This window comes from Triturus cristatus, chromosome 3_2 (assembly GCF_964204655.1).
Source record: "Triturus cristatus chromosome 3_2, aTriCri1.1, whole genome shotgun sequence".
Lineage (NCBI taxonomy): Eukaryota > Metazoa > Chordata > Amphibia > Caudata > Salamandridae > Triturus > Triturus cristatus.
This window is the reverse complement of record NC_140584.1, coordinates 647,320,058-647,340,056: the sequence shown is the minus strand read 5'-3', so window position 1 is coordinate 647,340,056 and position 19,999 is coordinate 647,320,058. Positions and strand designations below refer to the sequence as shown.

Below are 19,999 nucleotides of genomic sequence, written 5' to 3'. Positions count from 1 at the left end.
CCCCTAATATAAGCAGCCATGATGCCTGTGAGCCACAGCAGCACCTTATCAGCTCCAAGCTCCCAACAACCTAGTCAGAACTGAGTACCCAATGTCTTTTTTTCTGCTGCAATCGGAGAGAACAGTGGGCCATACAATTTGTGTATGGGCATGTGGCAAAGCAATCAATAGCCTGCTAACACATGCAGCATACCCCACTTTTACATAGCATGACTCATACCCCCTCTACATTGAATTCCATCCGAGTTGGGAAGGAAAATGCTACTTACCAGTATGCATCTGTTCTTGGCATGTAGAGCTGCAGAGTCACACACTTTGCATAGGTCGCCATCTGGTGGTGGGCCCGGATGATTACACTTTGTTGTTGTCCTGGAAGAAGTCTTTTTAGTCACGAGATAGGTGACTCCTCCTATGGACTATAGTGCGCATGGGCAGCGACTCCATCTTCAGATTGTTTTTCGCCATGAAGGGAAATGATGGAGTTTTGTGTGAACAGAAAAGATGTCCATGTATGGTGTATCTAAGTAAGATAATACTGGAACAAATAAAGGTAGCCGGGGGGTGGGTGGGTGGGTGTGTGTGACTCTGCAGCTCTACATGCCAAGAACAGATGCATACTGGTAAATAGCATTTCCGTTCGAGGCATATGAGCTGCAAATCACACACTGTACATAGATTGCATAGCAGTTCTCTCCCTTAGCGGCGACCACCAGTATCTGTTGCAGTTGTCTGAAATAGTGTTTTGAGTACAGCCTGGCCCACAGTAGCTTGTCGTTTTGCTTGCCCATCTACACAATAATGTTTTGTGAATGTGTGCGGTGTAGACCATGTAGCTGCTTTGCAAATATCATCTAGTGGAATGTTCCCTAAAAATGCCATGGATGCCCCTATTTTACGGGTGGAATGAGCCCTAGGGGGAATGGATAAAGTACGTTTTGCTTTGTGGTAGCAAATCAGTATGCATTTTACAATCCACCTTGCAATACCTGTTTTTGAAATGGGATTGCCTTTGTGTGGTGGAGAGAAAGACACGAAAAGCTGTTTTGTTTTACGGAAGGACTTTGTCCTATCAATATAGTAAAGAAGAGCTCTTTTAAGGTCTAGTGTAAGAAGAGCTCTTTCAGATACTGTTGTAGGTTGTGAGAAGAATACTGGCAATTCAACAGATTGATTGAGGTGGAAAGGTGAAATGGCCTTTGGTAGGAATTTTGGATTAGTTCTTAGAACCACTCGATTTTGATGTATTTGTAAGACTGGTTCTTCAATTGTTAGTGCCTGGAGCTCACTTACTCTTCTGAGTGATGTGATAGGCACTAGAAAAACGACTTTCCATGTAAGAAATTGTAGCTCACATTTGTGTGGGGGTTCGAACGAAGGACCCATAAGTCTAATGAGAACAATGTTTAAATTTCACACTGGTGAGGGTGGTACCCTGGGAGGAATTATTCTTTTGAGGCCTTCCACGAAGGCTTTGATGGCAGGAACTCTGAAAAGCGACAGATGTTGTCTGTTTTGAAGGTATGCTGCTATAGCAGCTAGATGTAACCTGATGGATGTATATGCTAAATGACATCTGTGAAGATGTAGTAAATAGCATATATAATATGCTGGATGGAAACATCTAGTGGATTGCTATTGTTATTGTTGCAGTATATAACAAATCTTTACCATTTGGCTGCATAGCAGGCTCTAGTAGTGGGACGTCTAGCTTGTTTGATGACGTCCATGCAATCAGGCGGGAGGTTTAGGTAGCCAAATTCTAGGACCTCAGGAGCCAAATGGCTAAGTTCAGCTGCATGGTTCTGTGTCAAGAGGTGTGGAGAGAGGTGTCGTTTTTGATGTAGTACCACTGATAGTTGTAGTAGTGTGGTGTACCACAGCTGTCTTGCCCAAGTTAGTGCGATTAAGATGAGTGTCAGCGAGTGCTGCTGCATCTTGCGTACCACTAATGGAATGAGTGGGAGAGGCAGAAAAGCGTATGCAAACATGCCTGACCAGTTCATCCATATCGCATTGCCTTTGGACAATGGGTGTGGGTACCTGGCGGCGAAGTTTGCGCATTTTGAGTACTGGTGTGTGGGGAACAGGTCTATGTCTGGGTGTTGAAAGAAAGGCTGAAGAACTTGTGGATGCAGTTCCCACTCGTGGATTTGTTGTCTCTGATGACTTAACAGATCCGCAACTTGATTGTGAACTCCTGGTAGATGTTCTGCTAGGAGAAAAATGTTTCGAGGAATGGCCCATCTCCATATGCTCTGAGCTAGCTGTGAGAGCTGTAAGGAGAGCGTCCCCCCCTGTTTTTGTAGATAGTACATGGCTGTCATGTTGTCCGTCCGGACTAAGACAGCCTTGCCTGAGACATTACTTTGGAAGGATTTTAGGGCTAGGAATATGGCTGGTAACTCCAGATGGTTGAAGTGGAGTAGCTTTTGTTTAGGTGTCCATTTGCCTTGTACTGTATGGTCTGATAAATGGACTCCCCAGCCGGTGAGCGATGCGTCTGTGGTTAGCACTACTTGTGGAAGCGGGTCCAGGAACGGTCGACCTTTGGAAAGGTTTTTGGTGTTCCACCACTGCAGATAGTGATGTGTTTGACCGTCGTCCACCACCAGATCTGTTAGCTGACCCTGCACATGGTTCCATTGGCGTGCTAAGCATTCCTGTAAGGGGCGCATCTGGAGTCTTGCATGTGGTACTATGAAGATGCAAGTGGCCATCATTCCTATGAGTTGCATGAACACTCGAGCTGGTAATGAGTGTTGTGGTTGGAATCTTTGTATAAGAGCTTGCATGCTGTTTATCCTGACTGGATTGGGGGTTCCAAGTGCTTTTGACGTGTCTACTGTGGCACCTAGGTAATGTTGACAACGGGACGGCTGGAGATGTGACTCTGTATTGTTTATGGTCAACTTGAGTTTGTGTAAGAGCTGAATAGTTTAGTAAGTGTGCTGTATGCACTGGTGGTATGACTTGGCTTTTATTAGCCAGTCGTCCAGATAGGGGAAAACATGAATGCTCTGCCTCTTTAAATGCGCCGCTACTACTGCGAGGCATTTTGTAAAAACTCTGGGGGCTGTGGTGCCTCCGAATGGGAGGACTTTGAACTGGTAATGCTGACCGTCCACCACGAACCGAAGATACTTCCTGTGAGCTTGGTGAATCGGAATGTGGAAGTAGGCGTCCTTGAGATCTAAAGTTGTAAGGAAATCTCCTTGTGTTAACAAAGGAAGGACTTGTTGCAGAGTGACCATATGGAAATGGTCTGATTGAATGTAAAGGTTTAGTGGTCTGAGGTCTAGTATGGGCCTGAGAGAACCGTCCTTCTTTGGTATGAGGAAATAGAGTGAGTAAACCCCTGTATTTTGGTGATGCAGTGGAACTGGTTCTATTGCATGCTTTTGTAGGAGAGCATTGACCTCCTGTTTTAGTAGGGTCAGATGTTCTTGTGACATGGGACGCTGTCTGGGTGGTATGTGTGGAGGAGTGGAAGTGAGCTCCAGACAATAACCTGAATTAATTATTTTTTTGCCCACCTGTCTGTTGTGATGGAGTTCCAGACAGGTAGGAACTGTGATAATCTCCTCCCAACTGGAGTGGAATGGTCTGGGGGGAGGGGAGGGAAGTCACTGTTTGGAAGTGGAGGCAGTAGGAGTGTTGGTGACTCTACCTCTACCTTTGGTATTGTTGCCTCTATAGCGTCCTCTGTAATATCCTCTGCCGGGTGAGGACTGGGTAGGAGTTTTGAAAGAAGAGGAGGCGTTGTCAGTGTGGAAATTCTTGGCCGCGCCTCTGTAAGAGGAGCGACGAAAGGACCCTCTCGCAGTTTGGGTTTGCAAGACTCCCATTGACTTTGCGATATCAGTGTCTTTCCTCATCTTTTCTAAAGATGTATCAACACTGGGTCCAAACAAATGCGGTTCATCGAAAGGCTGATTTAAAATAGTGTTTTGCACCTCTGGTTTAAATCCGGAGATATGCAGCCATGCTTGTCTACTTAAGAGCAGACTAGTATTTATTGCCCTAGAGGCTGTGTCTGCAACATCTAGAGCACAGTGAATGGAGGTGTATGTGATAATTTTACCTTCTTGAATTAGGTCATTAGCCCTGGTTTTATAATTATCAGGGAGATGTTCTAATAGGGTCTCCAGCTCATCATAATGAGCCCTATCATACCTTGACAGTAATGCCTGTGTATTGGCAATCCTCCAAACATTAGCCGCTTGGGATGCCGTCCGCTTACCGGAGGCATCTAATCATTCAGACTCTTTATCAGGGGGTGGGGAATCCCATGTGGTTTGTAAGTTGGCTCTCTTTCGAGCATTAGAAACAACTAATGAGTCTACCGGGAGCTGGCCTTTAATATAAGCTGGGTCAGAAGGGGCAGGCATATATTTGTTCTCAATCCTAGGATTGATAACTCTGGCTCTTACAGGGTCTTTAAAGACCTCTGGGGCGTGTTTGATAACCCCCTTGAGCATAGGTAGTGTTATTGTGGACCTTTGAGAAGATATGATTGTGTCCATAAGGAAGTCATAATCTACGGGGTCAGTGTGCATATCTACCCCATGAAACTGAGCAGCCCTGTGTAGGAGCTGTGAAAATCCTATGGGGTCGTCTGGAAGGGATGGTCTAGAGGGATAAATGTCCTCCTGAGGCACATCAGGTGCACCTGGTGCTTCATAGTCTTCCCAGGGGTCATGTGATGGTGAACTAGGGTCCCTGGGGTCTTCGAATGGTTCATTGTCTCTGTCTCCAAAATCGTCATCGTCATCTAAAGGTGGAGTGTTTTGGGGTAATGGGAAATTTATAGGAGAAATGTCAGGGTCATGCACGAATGGAGGTCGTGAGATGTCCCTTATGGGAGAAGTTTGGGCATTTTTCTTCTGAGAAACTGGAGCTGAAGCTGGAGGGGCCAATTTCCTCTTCTTAGGCTGCAGTATTATTTGACCTGTTTTGGGGTTTTGTAGAAGAGTCTTTTGCAATGGGTCCGGCTTAAAAAGTTCTTCACCAGCAGTGTCCTTTTTGGGAATGGACTTTTTCGGGTCAGAGCTTTTGTCTGGTGTAGCTTTTGGAGGTGTTTTTAGCTCCTTTTGCTTTTGATTGGAACCTTTCTTTGGTTGGGGACCGGAATCTTTTTTCGGTTTGGAAGGTTTAGGTTCCGAAGATTTCTTCGGTACGGGTTGTATGGGGTCCGGATGTTTTTTCAGTCCCGGTTGTTTCGAATCCGGATGTTTCGTTGGTTCCGGTTGCTTCGGGTCTGAAATGTTTCTCGGTTCCGGCTGCTTCGGTTCAGAGTGTTTTTTCAGTAAGGGTTTGGGTTCCGAAGATTTTTTCGGTTCCGGGTGGCTAGGTTCCGACACTTTCTTTGGTGGGAGTTGTTTCAGGACCGGAACGTGGTCGGAGTGGTGGGAAGGTTGACTCTAGCCAGATTCACCTGAAGGCTTTAGTTTCGTCTTCTTTGCCGGGCCAGAGGGCGGGGCCACAGAAGTTTGAGAATGGCGTCCACCTAGGCCCGAGGGTGAAGGCGTTACCATAGCCTTGTCCGACATGGAAGGGTGAGAGGGGTCAGTAGGGCCGATGTCTGTACTTGTGACCCGTTGACCTGCCGGAATGTGGTCATCATCGTCTGCTTTGTCATCGGCCTCCTGATCATCTTTGGAATCTGGGTCTTCGGCTTGAGAGTCGATGACCAACTGTCCCTCGGTGTCTTCTGACTCCTGTTGATCTGGAGTCTCTGGGACGATGTTGTCGACTGGAGGCGCTGAAGCTTGAGCCATGGCCCTTCGAGCCTGTCGATCTCTGATGGTTTTCTTCGACTTGAAGGAGATGCAGGCCTGGCAGTGTCGACTTTCGTGTTGTGGCGACAAACAGAGGTTGCAGACTTGGTGCAGATCAGTGTGGGGGAATTTGTGTCCACACTGAGGGCACTTCTTGAAAGGTGTCCTTTCCTTCGGCCAAGGGCCTGATGGCGCAGGTAGGCCCGACGGCCCGCGTGGACAACTGGAATCGAAATGTAGGTTTTAAACGATGCGCGTCGAAGAGGGATCGCAATCGAAAAACAATACAGGCGATAGGGTAAAGGATTGCGCGTCGAAAGGTCGATCGGTAACGAACCCGACCGGGAGCACAACAAACACGTCCGAGCCCGATGGCGGGAAAAAACTATCTGAAGATGGAGTCGATGCCCATGCGCACTATAGACCATAGGAGGAGTCACCTATCTCGTGACTACAAAGACTTCTTCCAACAACAAAGGGTAATCATCCGGGCCCACCACCAGATGGCGACCTATGCACAGTGTGTGATCTGCAGCTCATATGCCTCGAACATACTATTCCCTAGCCTGGCTAATATTGGTCCACTTGTGGAACCAAGAACAACCACCTTGACTCGCCCAACAAGGTCCAGTCCAAGCGACTCCTACTCCTGGAACTCTGACCTCATGTTGCCATTTGGCCTTGAAGTGAAGTCTAACTTTAATCAGATTACAGATGCTAACTCTTCAAACTTAGCCTGGTTAGACTTGGTCCACAGGTAGATTGTAGAAGAATTGCCTTGACTTGCTCAACTAGCACCAGTCAAAAACTTTTCAACTCCCACAATCCAGAGATAATGCCCCGAAGGTAGCTCTGCTCCACTCCCCCAACACAGCTTATCCCAAAGTGTGGGCATTTTCTACCCCTGGAACGTGGTTTCAGGCTTGTAAGTGCCCACTTGGAGATTATCTGTGGCAGTATTCACAGTGGATAGAAGATGGCCTCACCTTGCTTGTTTGGATTGAACATAGCAGTTGTGTTAGAATTTGGACTTTCTTGTTCTGAATCTGGTTCTTGTAGGCTTCCAGTGCCAGCTAAATTATATTTCAGCAGCTGATGTGCTTTGTCATCTTTTGAGCAGACCACAGTCCCCTTATTGTTATCCAACCTACATGTGATGCGTCTGTTATGATGGTTTGGAGAAGGGGTACTGAGAAAGTCCTCCCCTTCAATATGCTCTCTCTGTTCTACTATTCATCTCCCTGCTGCCATTAGACTGTTAAAATCAAAAGAGCCTTCCATTTGCCCAGAGTTTGCAACCATTGGTTGTTTAGCCAATCCTGAATAGGTCGTGTAATCTTTATTTTGGAAATCAGGAGAATACAAAAGGCCATGATACCAAACAGCTTCATTACCGCCATCACTGTGTGAGACAGATGTCTGAGATATCTGGAAAAGAAAAGCCTGCTCTTGCAGTGCTTGAACCCTCTTTAGGGCACGCAACGCCATTGCTTTTGGCTATGTTGAGATCGGCCCCCAGGAAATTCTTCTTCATTTCATGGGCTGGAGAAGATTTTTTCCATTTCACTGTGAACCCTAGCTTATTAAGTTCACCACCTTTTGAATGCTCAACTTGCATTGCTTGAAATTGCTTGGATTTACCAACCAGCCAAGTAAGGATAGACATGGTTAGACTACCTCCTTAGGCAGGCTGCTACCATTGACCATGTCTAGGTAAACACTCTTGAAACCAAATTGATTCCAAAGGGCTATACTTTGAACTAATACTGTCCCTCCTTCATAGCAAACCTGGGGTAACTTCTGTGTGAATGGTTTATCGGTTTTGCGCAAGTGTCCTTTAAATCTATGGCCACTAGATAATCCTTCCTTTCTGGTAATGGTATGACCTATTGGAGAGTCATCATCTGGATCCTCCGAGTCTTGACAAATCGCAGGTCTAGCAGTAATCACACAATTAGTAGGTCTTGTTATGGGCCCAGGAGGAACACCGAGTAGGTCCTAGGGTTTCTCTCTTCCAGGAGTACCATCTCTACTGCCTCTTCTGTAGCAGTTCCTGGGACCCCCAATTGGAGTTATATGTTCCTGATCTTTTCTGTATCTCTGTGGCTTTTGAGGTTTTGAAGATGGTGTTCTTATGAATTATAAATATTACCTCCCTCGTATCACATTAAAACAGGTGCTTAGGAAGTACTAGATCATAGCCCCCACCCCAAATCACAGGGGTTAGATGTGCGGTGGGCAGGAACAAATCTCTTCAGAACTGTGAATATGCCCCTCTGGAAGTGTTGTCTGTACTCCTACCCCTACCACGCGAGAGGCTCTTCTGAGTCTTGCTGGAGAGTCCGTTTAAAAATAGAGGATTCTGAATGGCCCATGGAGCTTTTTATTCCCTTGGGCCATCTCGCTCCCGCAGGACCAAGTGTTCTGATTGGCTGCCAGTAACATGAGAAAAATATTGCTGGCAGTTAATACAGGATACGGAGACTTGGTCCCCTAAACCGTAGTGTTAGAAATGGGTTTTCTGGCTGGCTAGGGTATGCACCTAAGCCAGGCAGAATCAACCACTCTAGTTAGGATAAGGGGATTACACGTCTAAAATAACCCCTGCTCACCCCCTTGGTAGCTTGGCACGAGCAGTCAGAGTTATCTCAGAGGCAATGTGTAAAGCATTTGTACATAACAAACAGTAATACAGTGAAAACACTACATAAGGACACCACACCAGTTTTAGGAAAATATCCAATATTTATCTGTGTAAAACAAGACCCAAAATTATAAAAATCCAACATACAGTGATCACACTACTAATAAAGCAAAAATAGACTTAAAAAACAGTTCCTTCAAATCAATAGCTCTGACCAGGGCTATCACTGTGTCCTGGGCTGACGAATCTAATAATTCTGCCTGACCGCGGCATCGCGGGCCAGCTACGGAGTTTGGGGAGACCTGTTAAACAGTACATTTGGAGATGCAGGGCGTTGGACCTTGCGGTGGGCTCCAGAGGAGCGGCGTTGGCAGGTGTCTGTTCCGAAAGTCAGTGCAGGAGTCGTCGGACCCTTGAAGTCATATACGTTGCAGGTCGAACTCCTTGAGCTTGAAGTCAGGAGTGCTGGGGTCGGCAGGCGTCAGGGCTGTGGTATGAAATGGAGCGGTGCGACGTGCAGTGCCCTTTGGTTGAGTTGCAAGTAGCGGCTCGGTAATGGTCATCCAGCGGCATCGGTGGGACCAGGGCTACGGTGCGAAGCGGTGCTCATTACGGTGCTGACAGGTCACGGTGCAGTCAGCGGCGTCTTAGACGCGTCTGCCTCACATCGTCGTCTGGGATACGAAGGCGGTGGTATGAAGCGAGGCGGTGGACACAGGTCAGGATGCAAGCAGCAGCTCAGTGGCATCATCGTTGGTGAGATCAGCGTTGCGGTGTGAAGTGTGGCGGTGCCCTCTGTGGTGCCTTCAGGTCACGGAGCCCACAGCAGGCATAGAGTTACCTTTTTCCCCTGTGGCAGCTGAAACATCCAGTTCCAGAACCATACCCAGAAGAAGTTGACGTCTTTGATTTCTCTGAGACTTCCAACAGGAGGCGATCTCTACATCAAAACCTTGTAGATAGTTAGAATGCAGAAAGACCAATCCTTTCTGGGCCCAAGACAGAAGGAGCAACTGCAGGCCAACCCAGCAAAGTAGTAGTCTCTCCGCACAGCTCTTCCAGTCCTTCTTCCTGGAAGGTTCCTTAGTCCAGCAGTAATATAAAGTTCTGGGGTCAGGTCCCCAATATTTATACCACATTTTCATTTGAAGTTGGTACAAACAAAGTTACTCTGGCTCAGGCTAGGTTCACCACAGGTGGAGACAGCTTTGTGAGAGGCAGCCACAATCCATTCAGGTGTAAGAAACAACTCCTCCCAGAAAAGGCAGTATACACCTCAACCCCCCCCCCCTATTTATTTCTAGTATGAATGCACATCCCCTGCTTCTGTCACTCTAAACCCAGACAAGGAATACACAAAAGGTAGAGGCACACAGGTGGTTAGGCAAGAAAATACCCACTTTCTAACAGTGATATTTTCAAACACACAATATAAAAATCATCTTTACTAAAAGAAGTATTTTTAAAACCTGAGTTCAGGCATACTAAACTCAATTTCTTTATCAGCTCCCACTAGCATGTTACCTTGGTAAAGTATTACCAAGCAGCCTCAGATTAACCAATGGGAGAGAAAGCCTTTCAACAGTGAAAACAAAATACCAAGTATTTCACTATTAGGACATGCAAACACACCAGTACATGTCCTACCTTTCAAATACACTGCACCCTGCCCATGAGGGTTTCTTGGGCCTACCTGAGTGGTGTCTTGCATGTAAGAAAAGGGAAGATTAGGGCTTGGCAAGTGGGTGTACTTGCCAGGTTTACATGGTAGTATAAACCCTTTGAAAGGCTACTTGAGTGGGTGGCACAATCAGTACTGCAGGCCCACAAGCAGCATTTGATTTACAGGCCCAGGGCACACATGTGCACATTACTAGTGGCTTAGTAGTAAATCAAAGAAAGCCAATCATGGAAACACCAATCCATAAACACAATTTAAATGAGAGAGCATATTCACTTTAGCACTGAATAGCAGTGTAAAGTGCCCAGAGTCCTAAAACCACCAAAAACAATGTCAAAACAGGAGGTCAAAATGTCTGGGGGTAAACCCGATGAACAAGCAAAGTAACGTGGCGTTTTAAAAAAAAATCTATACTTTTTTAAGTGGTGCCTCCACGAGACTCTTGCGAGACTCTTTTGTACCCAACCATCCAAATAAACAAATATTTTTAAACCTTAATTTCTCGAAGACTACTGAACGGATTTACACAATCTCAAAAAGGACAATCTGTGGACCAAGACATAGCATCCTGTCAAATTTGGTTTAATTCCAATTCAGTAGTTTTTATGGTAGACCTTCTTAAAGAGGACAGAAAATGCATGGGGATTTTGCGTTTTGGGACCCCCCCTCGTTTTCCCCAGTCCACGCTTGACGGATCACACTAAAACTTTCCAAGCACAAACTAGGCAAAACAGAGAACTTTTTTGGTAAGTTTTGTGGAGATTCGTCAGAACACAAAAAAGCATTTACTGTGGAAATGCTGACCATAGTATAACTACCCAGTGGTGACTGCCACTGGATAAAATATATAAAAAAATAGAACATTTTGAATATTTTAGGTAGACCCAAATTTACGCAAAAAACTACATAGAGCTTTTTTTCATTTAAAATGGTTTCTCAAAGTCTCCTGCCCTACTTTGGCCTCTGCTTGGTTATCAGCTACTAGACAATAGTGTCTAGTGAATGTGTGGATAGATTTTCATTTTGCAGCTTTACAAATATCAGCAATAGGGACATACCTTTTCCATGCTATTGTAGCTCCTTTGCCATCTGTTGAGTAGGTTCGGAGTTTTCCCCGATAACGTCTTGTTCAAAAGGTGGTAATATAATGAAATACAATCCCTGTCCAACTTGCAATAGATTGTTTAGAAGTGGCCAGCCCTTGTCTAATGTGACCATGGATAATAAAAAGTTTTTTGTTTTTTCTCATCTGTATTGTTTTATTTAAATGAAAACATAGGACTCTTCCAATGTCCAGCAAATGGAGAGACATTTCTGCTGGTGTAGCTGGATAATGGAAGAAGGATGGTTAGGTAATGGTTTGATTAATGTGGAAATCAGACATCATTTTTGGTAAGCAGAAAGGATCTTTCCATAAAAACGCAATATTTGAATGAAAGTCAGTAACTGGTTCTACTGTTAATAATGCCTCCAGTTTGCGGACTCTCCTAGCTGTAGAAAATGGCAGTTTTACACAAAAGATGCTGCTGTGTTGCTCTATGCATAGGCTCAAATGGAGAACTCATGAATTTCACATATAAAAAGCTAAGCTGCCTTGGAGGAGGTAGGTTTTTTACAGTACCTCAAGGAAGTCTTTAATGAATGCACCTATTAAAAAAAATGAATCTTGGATACGGCTAAATAGAGCAAATATGGAAGGAGGATTTCTATCTGGCATGAAAATTAGATTGACACCTTTATCTTGACACCAAATTCAGAATCCTTTCTATTTTAATGTGTAACAGGATCTGGTCAATAAACATTTTGCTCCTTTAAGTATGTCCATGCATTCTTGAGGGATAGTTAGAAGTCCATACTACCTTACTTGAGGAGCCATGCGGCCAAATTCTATTACTGTAGGCTTGGGTGATGGGTTTTATCTTAAAGCCATGTCAGTAGATCTGGTCAGCTAGGACGTCACATGAATGGCTGATCCAGATGGTCTAGGTACCACCATTGTCTCAGCCAATCTGGGGCTATTAGATCCTATTGATCTTAGATTTGCATAGCTTAACAATTGCCATAGGAATGAGTGGGGTCAGAGCAAAAGTGTAGACAAATATGTTGACCATTTGATCAAAAGGGCATTGCCCACTGAGTTGAGTTCTGGTGCTCTGGACACAAACTCTCTGCTTTTTTTATCCGCTTCTTGATTTTGGCTTCCTGAGACATGAATTGCTGTCAGTGGCCTTTGGCTATAGTTCCACAACATCTGGAATACCGGAATAAGAAACCTAACCATAGGAGGAACAGGGATTCCACTGAATATGTGTAAAAAAAACTCTTTCCAGAAAGAAAAATTATTTTCTAGAGTCCCCTCATCAATCAGGGTTTGCCCTAGGTGTCATGCTTCATCATTGGGGTCCTCTCAATTCGCGACATGTTTCGAGTTATCCCCTAAAAGCTCTTCTTCAGGACCACGAGGGCCAGCCCGTGCATACCACTCCTAAAGAATCCTCTCGCCTAAAAAATAAAGCAAAAAGGAAAATTAGAAGTTACCTGCCCACCAGCCAGAAATCATTAAAATTAAAATAAACAACCCCGTACAACAGGAAACTCAAAAGGATGGGTTGTGATTTGTACAGAACGTTAAGAGCGTGATGGTAGGCCTGATTAATGCACAACACGCCACAGTTAGACAGTGCTCCTCTCAAGATGGCCACTGTGTATGGAATGGTGGTGGCCATCTTGGAATGACTCAAAAAACATATAGTATTCATGGAAGGACATGAATATGGGAAGGCTGCTATCAGACTATACTGTGTTTTTCACAAAATGGCCGCTGCACCTGGCATCGAAGTGGGGACATCTTGGGTGAATGATTGTGTACTCAAACGGTTGAATAATAGTTGTGACAGATGAACCCATTGAAGAATCATTAGAATTGAGATAAATAACCCCAGTTCGACGGGACACTTAGTAGGATGGGTTTGTGATGCGTACAGAACATTTAAAGCGTAATGGTAGACCGGATTAATGCTCAAAAGCCAATTGTACTCTTCTCAAAATAGCCACTGTGTATGGAATAGTGGTGGGGCCATCTTGGAATTAATAAAAATCAGATTGTATTCATGGAAGGTCATAAAATATGGGAAGGCAGCAGCCAAACCACTGGAGTTGTGCATTACAGATTCATTTAACAAACTGCCCCCACAGAATATTGTTATTCAATCCTTCAGTGTCCGTGTGCAATCATACACCCATCGCTGCTCTTTTTCTAGCAATCTGTGTTCTAAATTGTCAATGTGTTTGATATGTTCTAACACTACCCAATATAGATCGTTAGGGGTGTGTTTCATTTTGTTGAAATGTGATGTCATTTTTGTGGTGACCCGGTGGCACCCGATGCTGATGCGGTGTTCGCCTATCCTGGTGCTAACCTTTCTAGTAGTCATACCCACATAATGTAGGTTACATGTGATCATGTACACGACCCCCTGTGGTATTGCAGCTAGTGAATTTGCGTAATTCCCAAAATCATCTTGTTGTTGAAAGTCACTTTTTTGTGGTGGATGTCAGGTGACACACTGCAGGTCCCGCAAGGGTAGTGGCCCATCGGAAGAGTGCTCAACACTTGTTGGGTCTTCTCGTTTCTTGTTTTGGGTTTAGGACGGGTGTGTACCAAGATGTCTCTTAGGTTTTTCCTTTTTCTGTGTGAGAACATGGGTTTGGGGATGTTGAGTTTTTCACTGTTTAGGGTACGCCAGTGTTTGACTATTTTTGTGACATGGTCGGACGCTATGTTGAAGGTTGTGATGTATATAGGTCTTTTTACCTTTTCTGTTTTTGATATGTCTCCAGGAGCGCCTCTCTGTGGTGGTTTGCAGCTCTCTTCTTGGCTTTGGATATCAGGTTTTTGGGGTATTTTCTTGTGAGAAGTTTCTCAGATAGTTGTTTGGCATGTGCTTTGAAGTCCTTTGTCTCAGAGCAGTTTCTCCTAAGCCTGAGAAACTGTCCAAACGGGAGGTTCTCCTTCAGCTCTCTGGGATGGAGGCGGTCGTATAGAAGTAGACAGTTTTTTGCAGTGGGTTTTGTGTGTGTGGTGGTCTTCAGTAAGCCAATAACAGCATAGATGTTAAGGTCCAGAAATACCAGTTGTGATCTACTCCTGGTATGCATGAATTTTAGGAAAGGGTCCCCGTGGTTCAGCAACTCGAACTCATTGGCTTTGGACTCGTCACCCTCCCAAATCAGCAAAACATTATCGATGTATCGTTTTCTAAGTTGACTATGTCGGCGGTGTGGGTTGCTATCGGACAGGATTTTGTGCTTTTCAAGGTGATGCATGTATAATCCTGCCACACTCAGGGCAAAAGTACTGCCCATACTGGTCCAGTGCTGTTGTCGAAACAGGATATCCTCAAAACTGAAGAAATTTTCGGTCAGGGCCAAATTGCAGCACTCTAATACAAGATGTCTTGGTGTATGATAGGTCCATTCTTCTTCATAGAGGACCTCTTGAATGATGTCCAGGGTCTCTTTGTGGGGTAGGCTGGTATAAAGGCTCTCCACATCCAACCCAATGAGGATGCTAGTTGTTGAATCAAATTGTAGATCTTGAAGGAGACAGAATACTGCCTTGGTGTCTTGTAAGTAAGTACTTGTTCCTTGTATCGAGGGGCGTAGAAAGGTGTCCGCGAATTTTGAGAGTGGTTCCAGTATGGACCCTATGCCGGAAACAATGGGTCGTCCAGGTGGGTCTTCTAATGACTTGTGTATCTTGGGTATTGTATAAAAATACGGGGTAACCGGGTGGCTATTTGCCAAGAAATCCCCTTCTTTTTTGGTGATCCAGTCGTGTGCTGTGGCCTCTTGCACCCTGCTGGTAATCTCTTCCGTTGGGTCATCTCTGATGCCGAGGTAGTTCTTCTCATCTGCCAGGAGACTCATGCATTCTCTGCGGTAGGCCTCTGTGGTTTGAAGTATGATGGCTCCACCTTTGTCAGCTGGTTTTACTGTAATTCTGGTATTGTTAGTCAATAGTTGGATGGCTTCTTGTTCGATTTTACTGGTGTTGTGGAATACTCTTATGGTCCTGGGGTTGATTTCACTTATTTCCTTCAGAATGGCCTTCTCGAAGACTAGCAGTTCCACCGGTAGGTTGGCTGATGGAGGGGTGAAGGTAGATTTCCGATGCAGGCCTGTATCACCCCTGTGGGTGTCCATAATGGGTTTGTTCAGAAAAAATAATTGCAGTTTTATTTTGCAAATTGATTCATTCAACTCGTAACTGAGTTTGAATTTGTCCAAACTTGGTGTAGGCACGAAACATAGTCCTTTTTCCAGTACTGTCAGCTGGGTTGATGATAGTGTTATACCTGACAGATTTACCACTAGACTGGATGGCTGGTGGTGGTGGGGTTGTTCGGAGGGCCCATGCTCCTCATATTCATCCTCGTCGCTAACAATAGGTGTGACCATTGCACTTGTTGTCCTCTCTTTGTTCTTCCTCTTTGTGTTCCTTTGCCTCTCCCTAAAAAAGGAAACGATTGTCCAGACTACTCCGGTTGTTGGGCCGACTCCCAGTATGTGTAGGGTTGTTGTTGATAATGTGGATGTACATAGTAAAAAGGTGGGGCAGGGAAGGGTGGGGGTCCTTGATAGGTGGGCCATCCATATCCTTGTCCTCCTATATTCCTCATCCTTCCGCTGTAGTTACGACGACTCCTGGTGTAGCTTCTTCGGCTGTATATGGTATCTGAGCTATCTGAGCCTGTATTCGATCCATCTGTGTCGGTGTTGTACCCTGGGTTCCTTCCAGACGGATTATAGTCCTCTCTTGTATATGGATATATTTTCTCGTGTGAGAAGTTCTTGGAATACTTTTTGAACGTCTGATATTTTGTATCCTTCAGTGTCACCTCAAAGTCTGCCATAGTTTTGTTCAATTCTTCCAGTCTTTTCTTCAGCTCCGTGACCGATTGGAAAGTCTTAAGGTGAACCTCGAGTGTATGTATCTCTTCTTTCATCTCCTGGGACAGTTGTGCTGCTGTTTTTATGGTGCGTACCAACCAATCTCTGGTGCAATGCCAGGAGATTAGGGACCAGTCCTTTTTGCATTATTTATCTTGTTGAAAGATGATTGGTTCATTACGCACTATTAATCCTCATGGTGCTGCATTTACCCTAAAATATTTGGTCATTATAACCCCGTGGATCATGGTTTTGATCTGATTCCTCTTTAGTTCTGTCAATTCGTCCCAACATAGACACGCTTCGTTGGTGTTCCTGTTGGGTACCTCTGTGAATGGGGTCATGGAGGATAACATTCTCTCCACTTCCTCTTCCGAGAAAGTGAGGCCCGTAACTTCGGCCATAGTGATAGTGTTGTGTAGTGTCAGATAACACGAGTGCAGCTGCGTGCTGTATATAATACAATCAAAAAACAGGGTGAGGTAGAGGTCAAGGTTAGGTTCAGCCTCCTTACTGAATATAGTTCCACAACATCCAGAATACTAGAATGAGAAACCTAAACATATTATCATCAACAACCCTACACCTACTGCGAGTCAGTCCAATAACCGGAGCAGTCTGGACAATCGTTCCTTTTTTAGGGAGGGGCAAAGGAACAAAGAGGAAGAACAAAGAGGACAACAAGTGCAATGGTCACAGCCGTTGGAAGCAACGAGGATGAATACGAGGAGCATGGGCCCTCCGAACAACCCCACCACCACCAGCCAGCCAGTCTAGTGGTAAATCTGTCAAGTATAACACTATCATCGACCCAGCTGACAGTACTGGAAAAAGGACTAGGTTTCGTGCCTACACCTAGTTTGGACAAATTCAAACACAGTTACTAGTTGAAGGAATTCATTCGCAAAATAAAACTGCAAGTATTTATTTTAGAACAAACCCATAATGGACATCCACAGTGGCGATACAGGCCTGCATCGAAAATCTGCCTTCACCCCTCCATCAGCCAACCTACCAGTGGAACTGCTGCTTCGAGAAGGCCATTTTGAAGGAAGTAGGTGAAATCGACCCCAGGATCATAAGAGTATTTCACAACACATGTAAAATCGAATGGGAAGCCATCCAACAATTGGCTAACGATGCCAGAAGTACCGTAAAACCAGCTGACAAAGGCAGAGCCATCGTACTTCAAACCACAGAGGCCTACCGCAGAGAATGCATGAGACTCCTGGCAGATGAGAGGAACTACCTCCGCATCAGAAATGACCCAACGGAACGCCTACGGGTAGAGTTCGCCAGCATGGTGGAATAGGCCACAGCACACGACTGGATTACCAAAAAAGAAGGGGATTTCTTGGCAAATAGCCACCCGGTTACCCTGTATTTTAATACAATACCCAAGATACACAAGTCATTAGAAGACCCACCTGGACGACCCATTGTTTCCGGCATAGGGTCCATACTGGAACCACTGTCCAAATTCACGGACACCTTTCTACGCCCCTTGATACAAGGAACAAGCACTTACCTACAAGACACCAAGGCAGTACTCCTTCAAGATGTACAATATGATTCAACAACTAGCATCCTCATTGGGTTGGATGTGGAGAGCCTTTACACCAGCCTACCCCACAAAGAGACCCTGAACATCATTGACGAGGTCCTCTACGAAGAAGAATGGACCTATCATACACCAAGATATCTTGTATTAGAGTGCTGCAATTTGGCCCTGACCGAAAAATTCTTCTGTTTTGAGGATATCCTGTTTCAACAACAGCACTGGACCAGTATGGGCAGTAATTTTGCCCTGAGTGTGGCAGGATTATACGTGCATCACCTTGAAAAGCACAAAATTATGTCCGATACCAACCCACACCGCCACCATATTCAACTTTGGAAACGATATATCGATGATGTATTGCGGATTTGGGAGGGTCACGAGTCCAAAGCCAAAGAGTTTGAGTGGCTGAACCACCAGGACCCTTTTCCTAAAATTCACGCATACCAGGAGTAGATCATAACTGGTATTTCTGGACCTAAACATCTATGCTGTTGATGGCTTAGTGAAGACAACCACACACATAAAACCCACTGCAAAAAATGGTTTAGTTCTATACGACAGCTTCCATACCAGACATCTGAAGGAGAACCTCCCTTTTGGGTAGTTTCTCAGGCTTAGGAGAAACTGCTCTGATACAAAGGTCTTCAAAGCAAAAGCCAAAGAACTGTCTGAGAAACTTCTCACAAGAATATACCCAAAAAACCTGATATCCAAAGCCAGGAAGAGAGCTGCAAACAACCACAGAGAGGCTCTCCTGGAGACATATCAAAAACAGGAAACAGAAAAGGAAAAAGGCCTATATGCATCACAACCTTCAACATAGCGTCCGACCATGTCACAAAAATAGTCAAAAAACACTGGCGTACCCTAAACAGTGGAGGACTCAACATCCTCTAAACCCATGTTCTCACAGAAAAGGGAAAAACTTAAGAGACATCTTGGTACACACCCGCCCTAAACCCCAAACAAGAAACGAGAAGACCCAACAATTGTTGAGCACACTACCGATGGGCCACAACCCTTGCGGGAACTGCAGCGTGAGTCACCTGACCTCTACCACAAAAAAGTGACTTTCATCAACAAGATGATTTGGGAACTATGCAAATTCACTAACTGCAATAACACAGGGGTTGTGTACATGATCACAGGCACATGTAACCTACATTATGTGGGTATGACCACTGGAAAGGTTAGCACCAGGGTAAGCGAACACTGCAGCAACATCAGGTGCCACCGGGTCACCACAAAAATCACATCACATTTCAACGAAATGAAACACACCCCTAACGATCTACATTGGGTAGTGTTAGAACATATGAAAAACACTTGACAATTTAGAATATAGATTGCTAGAAAAAGAGCAGCGATGGGTGTATAAATTGCACACGTACACTGAAGGATTGAATGACAATATTCCGTGGGGGCAGTTTGTTAAATGAATCTGTAATGCACAATTCCAGTAGTTTGGCATCAGCCTTCCTATATTTTATGACCTTCCATGAACACAATCTGATTTTTATTAATTCCAAGATGGCCCCACCACTATTCCATACACAGTGGCTGTACAATCGGCTATTGAGCATTAATCAGGTCTACTATTACGCTTTAAATGTTCTGTACGCATCACAAACCCATCCTACTAAGTGTCCCGTTGACTGGAGTCATTTATCTCCAATTCTAATGATTCTTCAATGGGTTCATTTGCCACAAATATTATCCGACCATTTGGGTACACAATCATTCACCCAAGATGTCCCCACTTCAATGCCAGGTGCAGCGGCCATTTTGTGAAAGACACAGTCTAGTCTGACAGCAGCCTTCCCATATTCATGTCCTTCCGTGAATACTATATATTTTTTGAGTCATTCCAAGATGGCCACCACTAGTACATACACAGTGGCCATCTTGAGAGGAGCACTGTTGCGCATTAATCAGGCCTGCCATCATGCTCTTAAAGTTCTGTACGAATCACAATCCATCCTTTTGAGTGTCCTGTTGTACGGGGGTTGTTTATTTTAATTTTAATGATTTCTCACAGGTTGCATCTGTCACAACTATCACCCGACCATCTGGGTAGACAGTCATTCACCCAAAATGGCCCCACTTCATAGCCAGGTACAGTGGCCATTTTGTAAAAAAGACAGTCTAGTTTTTCAAGCAAGCATGACTAGGCTGACCCGGATCTATTTAATGGCCACCGGGAGACAGACAAGGTAAGATGCGGTCTCCAGGGGTGCCATCAGGTGATTTTCCAAGAGGTGCGCTTTGACGAAGTAAGTCTCTCCAGACCTGTATGACCTCTTTTCTCTCAGTTCCGTTTTACCAAAGCACTAACAAGGTTTCTATTAAATCTTCCTCCCAGGACAAGTTGAGGTATCGGGAGA

General features: G+C 44.9%; 1 protein-coding gene across 1 annotated transcript in view; it reads right to left on the bottom strand.

Moving 5' to 3' along the window:
* ACADL (acyl-CoA dehydrogenase long chain) overlaps nt 1–19,999 on the bottom strand; it is a 650,248-nt gene that overhangs the window by 362,672 nt on the left and 267,577 nt on the right. The window lies entirely within an intron of this gene.